The sequence below is a fragment of the Aythya ferina genome (genome assembly GCF_964211825.1).
Source record: "Aythya ferina genome assembly, chromosome: 6".
NCBI classification, from domain to species: Eukaryota; Metazoa; Chordata; class Aves; order Anseriformes; family Anatidae; genus Aythya; species Aythya ferina.
Window position 1 is genome coordinate 9,989,754 of NC_140303.1, and position 17,147 is coordinate 10,006,900.

General features: G+C 44.0%; 1 protein-coding gene and 1 long non-coding RNA gene across 7 annotated transcripts in view; both read right to left on the reverse strand.

The window, feature by feature from the left end:
• LOC311439271 overlaps window positions 1-12,095 on the reverse strand; it is a 78,151-nt gene extending 66,056 nt beyond the window's left edge. The window contains exons 1-2 of the long non-coding RNA XR_014694634.1: window positions 11,957-12,095; window positions 11,381-11,466 (exon numbers count right to left, since the gene is read on the reverse strand). This is a non-coding gene — a long non-coding RNA (uncharacterized lncRNA). The remainder of the gene's footprint in view (window positions 1-11,380; window positions 11,467-11,956) is intronic.
• ERBB4 (erb-b2 receptor tyrosine kinase 4) overlaps window positions 1-17,147 on the reverse strand; it is a 590,714-nt gene that overhangs the window by 435,656 nt on the left and 137,911 nt on the right. The window lies entirely within an intron of this gene.

The following is a 17,147-nucleotide window of genomic DNA, read 5'->3' on the forward strand; positions in this document are numbered from 1 at the left end:
AAAAGTTGCATGATTAAAGGAGTGAGCAACATGGATGGCTCTCTACATATAGTTTTTAAAAAGGGTGTTTTGTTGTGTTTTTCTTTTGTTTTTTGTGTTTTTTTTTTTTTTTTCCCTCCCCAGTTTAAATGAAGCAACTTCTTTCCTGTGCCTGCATCTGCAGGCACATGCAAACTCTTGAAAACAAGAGGCAATTATTGAGTCTGGATAAATCAGCAAGAGCTCAGCACGGCCAGCTTCAGCTGCTTGTGGTAACTCCAGTCTGGTACAAGAAGTTCCTCGCAGCATTTCAGTCTGACCGAGACTAAAAGGAAACAAACATCTAACCTCCCAAGCACGTATTGAGACACGCATCCTCTGCATCCCAAGCCCATCTCAGCAAAACCTCAAGTATTTAACGCTGAGTTTCACACCTTTGACACACCTATAGCTGAGCAAATACCAGCCTGCACCTTCGTCACACTGACTATAACTGGATCCAGCAGCTTGGTGGAACTGGCACCTACCACGCAGCCCACTAAAACATGAGGGAGGCGATGGGAAGGGTCTGAGCCTCTTCTGCTGGCATTTTAGTGGTTTCAGCACGCTCCTGATATCATTTTATCTGTATCACCATCATACCCTGTATAGGTTTGGGTTATTTTTGACATGTATCGGGTCACTGACGTTGTGACCCGGAAAATACAAGGAGGTCTGTTCCTGAGCAGAGCCTATGTGCCTCTGTGCCAGTGAAATCTCCAAAAACAGCCCGTAAGCAGAGCCTGTGACGCCTGCGCAGAGTACATAAACAGTAGCAGGCCTTTTTCTGCAGTATAAATGCATATATTTCCTGTGTGTTTTTGCATTCATGTCTTTGTTTTTATGCATGCGTTACTAATATTCCTCACTGAAAGAGACATTTTGCTAAGGTCAGGTCACGAGGCAGTACAATTAAGGTAGCGCATCCAGCCACAGTCTCTTCCTCTTCTGCATATACGTTCTGATGCCCCTCTGCTAATAAAATCAAACTCATTTATAGGATTCATCTCCTGCAGGCAGGTCCTGCCCAAACCCGGTGCTGCTCAGGGAGATGCCCCACAGCTGCCCATGTTTCTCAGATGCACGTGATCTCACTGCACATACAAGTCCCCTTTTCAGCTGCCAGCTTTCCGACAGGTGTGGGTGGACACAGCTCCCTGGCACAGAGTGCCTGACCAAGTGCTTCCCCAGAGGTGACATCTCGTGGAAGCCCTGCACATCTGGCTCCTGCTCTGCTTCAAAGGAAAAAAAAGGTTCAAAGCCTCTATTTACCACCTAAATGAGTAGTTTAAAGGTGGTTCTCCTAGTCGGTATTTCTTATTTAACTCTTGTTTTATGATCACTAGTGAGATCAGGTTTGTGTTGCTAAACAAGACAACCGTTTCAGAAAAAATAATAAACAAGGCTTCTTTTTGAGTGCAAAATTCCCATCCAAGTCAACATCAGTACTCTGAAATAACAGGATGCCAGATGCCAGAAGGACAATTCCAGTCTCCTCAAAGACGTGAGCAGGGATGCTCTGGGCCTGATTTGGAGTCATCTGGTTGTTCCTAAGCTGAGGGCTCGCTCTAGCACCAGTGGGAATTAAGGCAGTCTCTGAACTAAATGCCATCCCTACCTGCAGGGAACACAGCATCCCCCATCCACACCCAGAATCCCATCGCCTTTGCCCCCTTTGCGAGTGATTCAAAATTCACCCCATTCCCTCTGCCTCCCCCCACTATGGGGGAGGACTAAAGCAGACCATTATCCCAGCAGTTCTGCCTACATACATTTCGTCAATGGAAAATAAGCAGTTTCCTGTGTCACAGCTGCATAAAAACGCCCCATGAAGTTAAGAGCAGTTCAACAACAACACAAAGAATCCTCTACATTAAACTGCCCGATCGATCGATCGCTGTCTTTGCCAATTAAGTAAAACCAGAGCTCTGCTATCTTTTAATATAATTATAACTGCGAACCACAGGAGCTCAAGCAAAGCTCAACTTCTCTCACCTTCATATCCCATCTTACAGTAACCACTGAAGCAGCATTTACTATATAGGACAGAGCCATCGTGCTAATCGGTCCCTGCAGGCCTTAGGGTGCACTTTGCTGCAAAAGCAATTTGAATTTTTTTTTAACTCCAACACCCTCGACATGAACAATGTGCTTTTGAGGTTGTTTCACACCCCAAGTTATGCGGAGCAGGTGGCCTTTCCAGTTCCTTCCTTCTTTTCCCCTCCTTTTCCTTGAAACATTTCTGCTTAGCACATCTTCCACTGCAAGAGCAAGAACTGCAGAGAGCACTTCAGAGGCTTCCCTACCTGCATCTTCTCCCTTTAGAAACAAAGATGTGGCACCGAGGGGCTTGGGTAGCAGGAAGATCAGATCCCATTCGTTAGGGTGAGGAGCTCTGAGAGACCCGGTCAGTATGGGAACGTGCTTTGGGGCACAGGAGGAGTCAGACTCAGCTGGTCTGTTCACAAGTGTTTTGACACAGAGCAAGTTTTAGTTGAAATGAAGCAATTTTCTTCTTTTACCATGCAGTTAGCGCACTTAATCAAAGCTGTAAATTAGTTCGGTAGACATAAGCCCCACAAGACTGACAACTTTAAGTGAAGAATAATGGCATTTTAAAGCACATCTGTCCCCACTGTCTTAGCACTTGATTTTTTTTTATGAACAGTTTGACTTCTACAAAAAGCAGGAATAACATCATTTCTCTTTCATTTTGCAACTTTTTTGTCTAGCCTTTTTCCTCCTCTCATCCCTTTAACTCATTTCCAAGAAATGCAGGTAGATCAGGCAACAAAGTCAATGTTTTGGCCCTTCCTCTGAGGCCCCCCAGAAGAGATACGCACATACTTATCCACAGCCTTTGCAGCACAGGGAGAAGAACTATGATAAAAACACAGCCAGCCCCAATTTCTGGTAGTCTGGCACAGGGGTCTGGCTGCTGGGGGAGTGCTTGCCAGAATACGGTCATCTAAACCTGTCCCTAAATGCCTCTGCAATATTGTTACATGATGAAACAGGAGCGTGGCATTTCTCCTGATTTAGCAGACAACAAAACAAAGCTCAAATTCAAACCACATAGGAAGATAATTTTTCCTTAATAAATCACTTTTCAAACCAAATCTTTTGCTGCTAAAACAAGCTGATATCACAAGACCTTCCATGCCCCGACAAGTGCCATTAGTGCTAGATTTGTCATAGCTACATTTATCTCATAGATATTGCAGAAGAAATCACAGATGTGCTTCCCACAGTGGTGACAGGCGTTATTTTCCCTATAATGCTGTGATAATGCAACAGCGCAGACAGTTACTAGTTCACTGGACTTAGGCTGGTGGGAGACTGAACCTGAGCAGATAATATTGTTATATTATATTAATATATGTTAATATTGTGATAATATTGTTATTTTCAAAACACTTCCAATTAAGCTGCCTACTCACACAGCGCAGATTCATTTAGAACAATGCTGAAGGCTTAAAATATATATATATTTAAGAGTTCCTTGGACAGTCAAGTATGGGAAATCTATTGGCTCAACAGAACTTCGTATCTGCCTTTTTTTTTTTTCATTAGGAAAATGACAGCAGTGATTCATTTATTTCTGCTCACTGCAAACACCCCGTGCCTGGTGTATGATCCAGAACTCAGATACCGCAGTGACAGATCCTGATCTGTGCCTCCGAGTCACTGACAGCTGACAGAGCAAGCACTAACTGATTCATGGTCTATACTGAGAAGTTTTTAGCAACTCCAGTTTCAGACTGAACAGATTAGCTTTGGTACACTTTAAAAGGCATTTTGCACTTGGTTTTTGAAAGGCCAGATACACACTGCTTGCGCCTGCCTGTTTCATGCCTCGTGTTGCATGTAGCAGTTGCATTTATGACCTACAGGAGAGAAACCAAGGCAGGGACCCCCACGAGCCTGGCAGGAGCTGCCATACTCCAGCCACGACAGCAGCGGGGAAGTTTGGGAAACACGTCAGAGGAGACGGTGTCTGTGCAGGACCACGCTCTCCCTGCAGCACCGCTGACAGGAGACATCCCTGTCAGCGCATCACGCTGGTGCTTCTGCACTCTCTCCTGTCTGAATCCGTGCCATGAGCAGAGTCTCTCCTCTCCTTCCTAATTAGACAGAGGGTTTTGGCCAGCACCGCACGCACATGGGTGCCGTAACAGTCAGCAGCTCTATGTACGACCCTGGAAAAAATTCAATTATTTGCGTTACCTCTTCAGCGGGTCCTTTGTCTTTGCTTAGTGGGCTTGGGAGAGAGTGGGCCCTGCGTGTTATTCAGAGCATGACCGCTTCGTGCCGGCTGGCTTCTGGGCCTCACATAATGCCTTTCTTCATGAAGAACACTTTTATTTTCAAAGCATGCTTTCGAGTACCAGGCAGAAGAGGGAGGGGGAGTACAGTTCTCTAACACAGGCCTTGCTTGCTTCAACTGTAAAACCTGACGGTATTCTGAGCACACAACTGACAGATCAGCTTGTCTCATCTGCAACACCCACATTAACTTTCATATACTGCTAGAAAAATAAAGACTCAGCTGGCTGAAGAGCTCTCAGGTAGCTACTACCAAAATATACCAGATACCCACTTTCTCTTTTCATTATTATCAAGTCAGAGACTCCCCGCTCCCACTGCAGCCAACAAAAACACAACTGCTCCGACACAAGCCCTGTTCAGCCCCTTTAGGGACTTTTTGTATGCAGACTGAACTCAGAATTTGTGCATCAATCACCGGCCTTTGAGCCAAGCAGCCACGGAGCCATCACAGGAGGCTCTGCTCACCAAAAAGCCCCCCGAGGACGCTTAGGTAGGAAACTGAAATGTCTTGCAGCATGGCCGGACAGCACAAGATAAATAAAAGCAAAACTCAAGGTCAGCCTTTTTCAGGCTACTGAACTGAGCCTACAGCTAGAAGGAAACCAAGGTCCAAGAAATTCTCCTCGTGACCTCCCGGATGCAGCAGGGAACAGTTCCCCGACCGCAGAGGGGCTTTAGGATGCACAGCTAGCACCGGCACGCTGCCGCAGGACTCTCTTCTCCTCTCTCCCCTTCCTGGAGTTGAGCGAAAAAGCGTCCAAGGTTGGCCTGAGCCTCGGGGAACTCACGTGCATACCACATTCCTGTACAGTAGAGGATTTTTTAACAACAAAGCCAGCGCCTGAGCCTGCAGCCCTTTACCAGCACACACCTTCCACGCGTGAAGGCAGCGAGCACTTACCCTTCAAGAGGAAGCACCAGCCAGCCCCACAGGGCATCCCCACACTGCTGGGCCTTCACCAGCCAGCCCTGCTCTCTCAAAGCCAGCCACCCCAAAGAGCTGCCCCAAGCCCTTCCCAGCTCTTCCCTTACCCTCGCCCCCGGGGGGCTCGGTCTCTGCTTAATTTTTTGGTTTTACTATTTATTTAGTTTAATTTCTTAGAAAAGCTAGGTCATAAGCCATCTGATGACTTTGTAAATGCAAAGGGCCAATGTTGTGGAACAGACAATCTAATGACATAGTGTTTAGTGTTCCCTAAAGCGGGAGACAGATGAAGAGAAACGGTGAACCGGCAACCTTAGCATAATTAAGACAAGCCTGAGTGCTTGCTGTAGTGCCATTACATTAATCTCACATCGGTGGCACCTGGCTAAAATTTATGAGATATGTAAAAAGGGCCTCTCTGACTGACCTTGATAAGACAGTGTTATTTATCACGTGAGGGAGCAGGCAAGGATGCGAGGTGGGAGGGGGCGGACGAGAAACGAGCCAGGAGGGAGATGAGAAGCCACGGACTAAAATCTGCTTACGAGTGAAATTTTAAACAGGAATATGCCTGTACAGTACCCGCATCTGGCAACCACAATCAATCAATGCAATTCTGTATTGCTACACCACCACTGCAGATAACACCAGGGCAACTCCGGCCTCTGGCACATCACGGCCTTCTGAGGTCGAGCCTCAAAGTGGACAGATTTTTCAAACTGGCAGATTTCACACCCAAAAATTTACTCCTACTTTTCAAAGTTCCGCTATCAGAAGGCAAAATGAATCTTGCACATAAAATAGCAACCTCATGTTGGAAAAATATTTCTGCATGAAAATTATATAGTGTAGAGCAGCACAAAACTAACAAAAATACAGATATATTTCTTGATGCTTTTCATGATGTGCTAAACGTACAAAAACTGAGGATGAAACTTTAGGACGTATTTACTTCCCATGGAAATGGTCCATATAAAACCTCAAAGCATTGTTGTAAAACAACTTGAGAGTCCCCAGGAACCTGCCATAGCCAGCGCCTGTGGCTGCAAACAGGGGCTGTGGGCAAAGCTGAGCATGAGATCTCGACGCAGCTCCCTGCAAGAACAACACGTGCCTCTCATTGCACAGAATGAGCTGACCAAGAGGTTATTTCAGTCCCAAAGATGTGTCCGTCCAGAGCAGGCCCAAGATTAAATGCTGCATTTTTAGAGGAGACAATAGGTAAAACCACCAGGGACACCTAGGCCAAACCTACTTCCTTGAAGCAGAGTTTTCAAATTGGGCTCTGAAAGCCAGAAGGTTACGAAAATACTGCTCTTTATATTGGCTAGTACTTTTGCAGACTTCAAAAGAGGCTGTTCATGTAAAGCCTTTCAGACAAGGCATTCAGCACATGATGAGAAGCTGCACAGAGCAGAGTTGCAGTCACCACTAATGCTTCCCACCAGACACAAAGAGCAACACGTATGGTCCTGCACAGTCACAGCACAGGGCAACATGGTACAAGAGATGCTGTGTCCGGACAGCAAGGCCAGCAGGGGATAGTGAGACGAAGTGGTCATTGCACCTCAAGTTCAGAGATGGTAACTCTTCCAAAAAATCATCATCAGAGAGCTTTCACTCTTCCTAAAAAAAAGAAATGAAAACCACCAGGCACTAATATTTTTATCCACATCTTTCCAGCAAACAATAGCAGATTGCTGTGGAAAAAACGTAGTTGTAGTGAAATAGCCTCAAAAAAAAAAAAAAAAAAAAAAGAAAAAAGACAATCATTTGTCCCCAGCTGAAACAGGATAAAAGGGTGTGTGATTTTCATCCTTCTGCAGTCAATCACAGGCTGGGTGACAGTCACCAGTTCAGTAACAGCCTATGCTAAAGCTTCTGCCAAATTTACACCGCACAACTAGCACTGTCCACTTTCACAGGTTCACCACGTATTAAGTTTCAGCTTCTAACCTGATGATTCTTTCTTTTTTCTATTTGAGCACAGACACCACTTCCCAAATGGCGCTTCTTCAGACGAGGTTGCCCAAGGACTTGGCAAATCTAAGTGCCCACCCGCCTTACTTCAGTGACCTTTCTCCTCCCTCCCTTCCTCTCAGGCAGGGCACTCGTACCCCTGGTGGCTCCCTAATGAAAGCCTGGGCCCATCAAGCCTCTCAAACACCCCAGCTTGCCTTTCTCTTCTTCCATTAAAGCAACATGGTCAGAAGTGTCCATGTGCTTTTATTGTTGGTGCTGAAATGCAGACTTCTCGTTTTTTAACTGCAATCAAAAAAATGTGAAAGTCGATAGTTTCTCACAGACCTTTTCAAATGCAAGGACGCTGCTCTCGTGCAGTAAAGGTAAAGGAAACTACCTGTGACCCGCACTTGTCAAAACACTTAGTGGGGGAAAAGAAAGTAATCGATTTCTGATGGATAACTACCATACCCAAGCAATGTTACTTTCCCTGGGGAGGTCATTCATGCAGGTGAAATAAGAGCAACCTAATTTTAAGCCTTGAAGTGGTATCACCAGGGACAGAAGACGGTTGTAGCATTTTGCTTAACTTGAACCTCTCGACAGCATGGGTGTACAGCAACACAAGATATTAAGTTACTTAAAAACAAATAAAACACTCCAGAATCACCTCCTGTAGACCAGTTCATTATGGTACACACATCATAACCCAGTTTGCTCTCACGCAGAAGTACTACTGGGATGGAGAAAGGAGAGTGAAACGTGCCCTCTGCTTTCCTGCCCAACCAAAACAGCCCAAAGTGAGCTTGCCAAAACCAGTGTTCTTCCATAAGAGTGCTGCTTCCTTCGAGTATTTTCCAGTGAAATATTTGCTAACTGAAGTCTGGTGTTCAGGCAGCTCCTGCCCACCTGTTTCTAAGGTGAAAGAAAAAATGCAGGTCAAAGTGCTGGAGGAGCCCTGTGGGGTGAGTGCCCCAAGCTGACCCCATGCCTTCCGCACCCCATGGCTCAGGGACCCAGCAAGGGCACAAACCTGGCCTTGTTTCATCAAAGAGATTCCGGGCAGGGGACAAGAACACTGCCTCCCAGAGTCAGCACATCTGAGCAAACAAGGCAAGGCTCCAGTGTATTTCTGCTGAAACTAGAGTTACGCTGTCAGATGCTGCATGCACTCGGAGAGCCCAGCTCCAACCTGATCTGACCTCCAGAGTGGCTGGCTTTGGTTCCAGGCGGCACGCACACATTTCAGGAAGCAGCTCTGAGACACGGCGCTGCCTTTTCCTGCTTCACCAACCCCTCGTAACAAGGTTTTGCAGCTCCCTCCACAAAATGACACTTTGTCAGATCAGCCAGCATGGCTTCTGGTCCACGTTTGTACACGCTTACAGTCCCAGATCTGGTGTTGGAAGGAAGAGGATGATTCTCTCATTTTAAACAAAACCCAAAAAAGTACTGGGACTTTTCTGATCCCCTCTCAGTATGATCATCATTGCACAACATCCACCAGCAAAATTCAACAAGGCACAACTATTTTCAGCGTCAAGAAATATAAGTTTAAAAAATAGAACATAATAAACCCAAACTGGGATTTACCAAAGATGACAGAAATGCCTTGGCCTGCCCCAAGCTACCCTTCGATAAATGTAAAACACAACAGAGTTACCGTGTTATCTCTTGCCCTGAGGGAGAACTTCTTAAGCTGCATTTGAGGAAAGAAGTTTAGACTAAACAAAAGTTACTGAAATACTGTTATTATTCAAGTCTGTTAATACTTTTGCATGTTTCCTTGCAATGAATCAATCTTAATCCCTTTTTGGTTCCATTGAATTTAGGGACTGGCCTTCATGAATTACACACAGTCTTTTTGTGTTGTACTCAAGCAGCTATAGCTTCCTTCATCCAACAACAGGAGCCCACAGAAGGCAGCAGCTGTGGCAGGCACAGCAATGATAGCCCACACCATACCTGCCTGCACGACAGGCAAACAGGATCCTCCCCGTGCCACGTTTGCCCTCGTGCTGACACATTGTTCTCACCCCATCGCTGCCCACAAGGATATTTCCTCTGGGGAGGCCCAATCCTTCTCCTCCTCCCTCATCTGCTCTCTGGACTCCTTCCTGCTGCTGAAACACCTTGGCCAAAGCCTGTTTTTAACTGGTGTCTGAGAGAGGCTGGACGGCAGATGGAAACATCATACTGTGGTGAAAAGTCTATCCCAGGAAGATACCATGAATAGCAAATCGCAACAAAGAGGAACTATTTACACATAAAAGGGCTTTATCAGAATTTGCCATTCAACTTGCCTTAGACAACAGGTTCAGATAAGACTAAGCCCTTCTCACGGGCTAGGCTCCATCAGACCTTCCAGTTTAAATAACCTTGTTTGTAACTCCTTTTCATCACCACACAAAGATCCCATTTTCTTTCTCGCTCTCCTTCTCTCTTTGTTGGTGCTGTTTACTCCCAAGTCTGTCTCTGAACTCTGTCTAATTAGCTCTTGATAGATCTGCTGCCCTGTTTCCACAAACATTTAATTCTGCCGTCAGTCCCATTTACATTACAGCATGTTGCATTGTCTTTTACCAACCTAATTTTGTTTGAGTGAATGTAAATCCCATTAAGCAGTCACTATGTACCTATTAGACTGTGGCATATAAACTCCAAACCCTCCTTATTTACAAGAGTGAACATAAGGCCCAATTCATAAAGGATTTCTAGGACACTGCAATTTGTGCTTTCTTCCGAACTACAGAAAATTCTTAAAGGCTGCAAAACTCTTTTCTTCAAGGTAGCATTGTTGGACTGCCCAAAACTCGACATGTTCCAACCACTGCATAACCGACAATAATGCTTTTATAATTCTAATGAGTCCCCAGGGAGTGCTCACTAATTAGAGCACTGATTTAAAGTTGTCATTATGAGTGCTCTACATCTATTCTGGATTTTACTTCATTTTTTTGTTTTGAGAAGAATGCTCGAGTAAGCTGCCCAACTGTAACGAAACAAACCCCGACACATCGCTCTTTTTCCTCAGCTAACTACCGTAACACGAGGAAAGAAAAGTCTGCATGAAACTCTTGGAGGTGATCAGTATGGGACTGAGGTTTCACCTGGGGTGAACTCTCATTCAGAACCTAATCTCCCTCTTGCCAGAAGTCCTAAAAGCTCAGCTGGAGTCAACTCTTCCTCGAGTTTTGCCTCTGGAAGAGAAACATTGCCTGCCCCCAAGACAATCCAGGGTATTCCCCAAACGCCAAACCAATCTAGTTATAACCATTTCCTCTGTTAGAAGCCAACCTTGAGAGGGTAAAAAGCACAGAAAATTGCTAAGTCTAATACTAGAGAAAAAATGCAAGTCTTATGCAGTGACAAGTCAGTGTTAGTTAATGGAACTACAGTTTTTTTTAAGAAACCTGGCTCAGCAAGCACAAAGCCCAGACAGCAATAGTATTCCCCTCAGAGTAATCTGGGAGAACTGGTTTCATCTATCAACACTTCTTACTCACATTCAAACCTCTGAATCACAACTCAGAAGTAGCTAGAGACAGAAATATTCACAGACAGCTACCGAGTTCAGCATGCTAAGAAATGCAGTTCAGTCCCAAAGACAGCACAATTTTTTTTTTTTTCCAGTTGTGATTTAGTTCCACCTGAAAACGAACAAAACAAGCAAACCTATCCGATTATGGTCTCTTCTAATTGCGAAATTCAGTAAAAGTGTTTTACTGTGGCCAACGGAATAAACATTTTAAGAAGTCGTAATTAGATACAGAAAAAAAAGCACAGTTTCAGGTTGAATTAATTAAACAGGAAGAATATAATGAAGGAATTGTAAAATTGCCAAAGTGTTTCAAGTACAAGTTTTGATTTTCTAAATATTGAAGCATTAAAATATTTGCAAACGGGTTTGCTTTTTTGATTTCCTTAGGAACTGACACATTTAAGAAACAAAGATAGGACCGAGTAACTTCAAAATGAAACTGCATCAGAAAATAAGCCAGTATTAAAAGTAAGTAAACTTCTCCTCGACCACAGCACAGCAGTTCCATTACCCACCTCGTGCTCGAAAGGCAGCAAAGCGAGCATTTCAGACGCGGGTATTTTCAAGTAGGGTTTACGGCACTTCGACGCACAGCTGTTATTGACCTTCATCAAGGGTAAGAAGCACAATTCCTCTCCTGAATAAAGCTTAGAACAAGTGCTTTCTCGATCTCTGCCACCTCTTAAATTATCTGAAAGGAGGATGATACAACTTGAAGCATTAACCACCAGGGCAGTAGGTACAAAGGAAGAGCGTACCTAGTGGCTAAGGCTTTTGCCTATGACTTGCATGCAGTCAGATGTACCGTGGTGCAGTTAAACCAAATACAAACTGATTTTTTTTAATGCAGACAAAATATTTCATTCCAGCATCAGAGATAACTGAACACCCTCAACAAGATGTTTTGAGCCCGTGTCCACATTTTTCAGGCTACTCACTGCCTAATTTGAAAGCCCAGAACACAAGAGGCAGATAACACCTCCAGGTGTATGGTACGAGCGTGTGTTTCCGTGGCAGACTGCTAATTTCTTTGCCACATATGCTTTAATTTTGGATAATGGCCTGGCTTGAAATTACAGCTCACATTTGATGGATCTAGCTGATCAGCGTTTTCCCACTGTTTATGCTGTGAGAAGCAGGAGGGAGAGAAACAGAAAAAAGAAACGGGAGGGAAGGGTCACCTCAGCCGCAGGCTTCACAGATAACTCAAGTGAAAGCTGCCCCAGTGCAGTTTTGGGAACAAGCAGCTACTGACAAAATCCTCCAACTCTCCCCACTTTGCTGGGAACTCTGCTGCGCGAAGGCCTTCAGCTGCTAAATGAAATACCAGGACTCAGAAGCACGATGTCAATCCCGACGCTAATTGATCACTAATGGCCAAACAGGGCGTTGATTGGCACTAATTTGTTAGTTATAGATTACCAAATCCTTCGGGATACTAAATCAGCGTGATGTACTTTGCCATGCTGTAACAGTACAGTCTTTAAAAGCTTACCTGACCCTGACACAGCCGTCACAAACGTTATAGTCAAGACACTTGGTCAGCCAAGTAACACATATAAGAGATGTATGCTGGAATCGAGAGAAATATTACCCCTAAAAGCAGACAGAAAAGCTGTTCTTATCCCATCTGCAGCTCCCTGCAAGTGGCTGTTCTGCAAACGGAAATTGGATGCTGTTTACCTCCTGCACAGAAATATTCAAGAATCCATAAAAATTGAAGCTTGCAACTTCCCAACTCTGTTCCCCCGGTGCAGAAAGGAACTTGAGTGTTTATGTCACTGGAAGAGGAGCTGAAGTACCGCATTCTGTTTCTCTGGCATGTTAAGCAAAGATACTAATCATATATTCAGGCAGGAGTTGTCTCCGTTAAACATTTATCCAGTCCAACGAGATGCTCACCTCTGGGTGTAAGCCCTCATGATCACAGGGGATAATTTTGTAAGAAATATCCAAATCAAAGCCTTTATCTTTAATCTCAATTCAGAAAATAATTGGAATTTGAATGGTTCTTTGGTCTACCTCTCGTTCTTAACTACTTCTAAACTAGTACAAAATGTTAGGAAATGATGATGAAACAGTCCGGGGCTCCAATTCACTGAAATCTTAAGGGATCAAGACATCCTTCCCAGTCATCCCTTGAATGTCACGTTTCATACATGGCCCTCTGGGCGTTCCCTGCTCTGGGACCAAAGGGAGCTGCTCTGCACCCTCAGAGGGTGAAGCTTTTCTTCCAGAAGCAGGCTGGGATAACACAAACGGATGTTATCTCAGCACACCCTGATACAGTGGTGTTTCCTCCCTTCCAGCACACACACATCCCCGGTTGGTTACCTTTCCACAATCCAAGAGGATTGTTCTACAACAAACTGCATTCTATCTTATTTAAATTATGGCTTTAAAGACAAACACGAAACTCCAGTTTTTCTGGTCTAGTTGCCTAGCATCAATAAAAGCTAGTCCTAATCCCATCAAGACTTCTCAGACTCTGTATCTGATGCCATAAAACAAAACGCATTTTAAAGGCTTTCCACACAGCAGTTTGTTTGTAGTGAAGTCAGTGAAGCCCTGATAGAACAGTAAGAAATTATGGACCTCATATTTCCTATGCCTCAGAAAAATAAAACTGTTGTATTTTTATTGGGATCATACCTTGAAATACTAAGTTTCTGATGTGAAAAATGTGTTTCATCTACCAACAAACATAGCTTTTAGCTTTCCACCCCAGACCTTTCCTGCCTGACTGCGTTTCAGAAAATGTTTTTTTCAGCAAGCATTTGAAGTCCTACTTCATTCTCTATTCTTTTATCCCTGCTATCATCTACGTATAATTTACAATGTCACTATTTATTGTCTCTCCCCCATGCATTCTTAATTTTTTCTGCTATTAAAGATACACCTTTCAAATAGACACCTTTCAGTGATCCCTACGCATTCTATGTTTTTTAAGAAACGGACGCTATGTAGGTGTTTTGCATCTTGCCTTTTTTTTTTTTTTTTTAAACCACATTTGCGCAGACAGAGAGTAGAGGACACTACAAGGAGAGAACCCCACTCTGCAAGCTGCACATGTGCACAGCGCACGACTAGGAGCAAACTCTTTGGTTACACTCACGCAGCTCAAAGAGAGCGGTCAGCAAGCGAACAGCCAGAAGGGCATGGTAGGGTGCTAAGTCTTGGAAACCTCTTCAAGGCAGTCCTTTAGCAGATTGATTTTCATGTGCCTTCAGGCTGACACAAAGCCACGTGTGAGAACCTCTCTCGGTTACCCAGTCAACTGGGTCGTGTGTGACAGTATTAGTTAGATGGTCCTAGGATGTGACAGCAGAGAGGGAACCAGCTGTCCAAGGCTAATGTGCCATCTGTGCCTAAAATATTCTGCCAATTGCGTTGGCAGAACATAAAAAGTGTGTCCCTTTATCGGGCTGTAAATCACAAGCAGGTCTTGCGCGTTGTCAATTAAATGCTGATATATTGAGCAGCCTAGATGCTTCATTGACTTCCAGGCTTCTGAGTGTGACATTTGGTGGTATGACCACTGCAGAGGTCGTTAGCTGCAAGCTTGAAGCACCAAAGCAGCCTGAGCAACTCCCCTGGTGACAGGTCCATGGTTTACCGCCATCCAGGAAAACATTCAGACACATTTGGTTTAACAACTCGAGGGAAGAAAAAAGAGCAGCATTTATGGCAAAACAAGTTATTATAGACTTCATTACTGTATTCCCCTTACTCCCAGGAGAGTAGGTAGAAAAAAAACAACTCAATCTTTCTAACTATAGCCAGGGGTAGAGACATCCAAGCTGCCTTCTCACAACTGGTGTTTTGGGGAGCAGCTGCCAGTCCTGCAACTCGGGGCCCTGAGGCTGAACAACTCAGGTAAGCTGGGTTTCACATACTCCATGGCATTCTTCCACCAAAGCCTTACCAGTCCTTAACCCAGGTCAAACCATGCAGCACAGCTGAGGAACCAACGACAGCAGAGGCCGAGCACCACGTACTCAGGTTGTCACTGCACAGCAGCCCCTGTGCAGGGTCAGAAGGGCCAGCTAGCCTTTCTCTCTCTGACCACAATGAGGCAGATGCCTACAGAGAACAGAGCATGGCAAGCACACAGCTCTCCCTTCCCCGCAGTGAGCCCCAAGCTCTGGAGCCAGACATGGGTTTGTACTCATTTGTCATTGCTATGTTACGTTGTGTGATCACTGCCTTCCACCTAACTCATACTGCATGTAACTGGCATCACTGCTAATAAGACATGCAGGTATTTCTGAACAGAAGTGCTGGGGATTCACTTTGGGTTATCAATAGAAAGAAAAAGGAGGAAAAAGCAAAAACTCAAGTCAGCTTCTGTGAGACAATACCCCAGTGAACAGCTACCAAGTTGGGCAAACAAGGCACTTCTATCTTTCCAGCTGCTGACTGCAGTATGTTAGGTAGATAACAAAGCCTTGACACCCAGAACAAGGCACATTTTACAGCACTGCCCTTGCAATTGACAACACCATAAAATACAGGACCAAAATCAGTGATCCTTAACTTGCAGGTACTGAGTATCTGAATGGCTGGCTAATATGCCCTTTCTTTTAAGTTGCTGATAGAAAACATGAAGCGATCCTGTGTTGCCCTTTTTAAATAAGGAAACAACACAAAGAAGTTCAAAAGCAAGTTGGCAGTATTACTTAAGTCTCGCTTTTAACGGGAAGAAATATTTTGACATATTTTGTAACTAGGTCCCTAATCCTCATCTCTCTGCACACAGAAGCAAGAAGCAATCACCCAAAGAAGCGCATTTTTCAGACCCTCAGAAACTAACCAGCCCTAGTGCTGATTAATATACCACTTGTATATTGCTTTGTCATGAGCTACTGCTAAAGAGAAGTGGCATCTCTAATTGGAAGAAGCTTTGATATCTCCCGAGAGAAGCAATTTAGCATACATCAAAATAAATATGAGATGCCACTGCCTTAACTACAATGAATTTAAAAAAAGAAAAGCCAAACTTTCAGGTATAGTATACACCTGATGACTCCAATAGTGCTATTTCTGTGCACTGAGCTGCAAACCTTCAGAATATTTTCTTACCAAAAGGCAAGACCAAGGGAAATTCATAATAAAAGATATCAGTAGAACAAAAAAAATATCTATTAACTGTTGATGGACATATCACAGTATTTTTCTTTTCTTTTATTCTCTTTGTCCATGCTTGGTCTGCTCACAACAGACTCAAAATACGCTGTTGGACTTGGAATTAATCTACTGAATGTGCAATTTCACCTTATCTTTCTATTTTCCCTTGTGCTTTTTCTGCCAGCTTCCTGTTTTTCCTTGCAGAGTTAATTCGTATCTCTAGGCCTTTTAACAAAGATGCAAAAAAAAAAAAATCTGAAAAAAAAAGAATTAGGGATGAGTTTACAGAACATAAAGGCTGTATAGGCTTACAACACCTACTGCCAAAATCACTCCAGAGATCTAACATTACGATGCTGTCTGGCATTCCCTAGCAAGCCCCTAGGCTAAGCACAGAGATCTGCGGTAACGTCATCTGCTGGCAAACAGAAAAACCACAAAGACTTTAATTGAGAATTAAATGTCATTGAATACTCCAAAGGTTGCTGAGAGGTCATCATCATCTTCCGTATGCCAGGAGGTAGAAGAAACCGAGTCCAGCCTTGAGCAGAACGTTTTTCAAAGGCTCACTCACATGAGGTTAACTAATGCTTTCCAAGTTCTCCTGTGTGGCACAACTAAGAGGAGCAGAAGAGGGAATGTCTATATTTGGCTTTTGCTAACACCACAGCAGAAGCCGTAGTGCTAAATCATGGAGAGCTCTGTTCTATTTTGGAAGGAGAAGTATGTAATTTTGATACAGAAAACATATTGAATAATGAAAAACCAAAATATTAGTGGTATAGTTATGCCAGAGGATGGCATTACAAAAACATTCTGGTTAGTTATTAATGGCAGTAGTCACCCAAATGGAATCAATGAAAGAGGTAAGCGAGAGATAGCACAGGTGATTACAGCAGATGCATTTTTCTGAAACAGATGATTGTTTCAAATTAGGAGGTTTCACCAGAAGACATGCAATCCCAGGGAGGTGGTACAATATTTGCCACTGGTATATACCAGGGAATGGTATATTTTGGCTTTATAACCAGTAGACACAGTAGTTTCAAACCAAACACTGTGTTGTAGATCCGAGTTGCACAGTTACATCAAGGGGCTCAAGCACATCAGAAACCACTACACACTGATTTTAGTCTGCTCCAGTACTTAAGGAAATCAGAACTATAACCCTAATCCCATTATTTTACAAGGATTTGTTAAGAGGCCAAACTGCACTCCTCTTTCAGAGGAGCCTTTAATTAACCA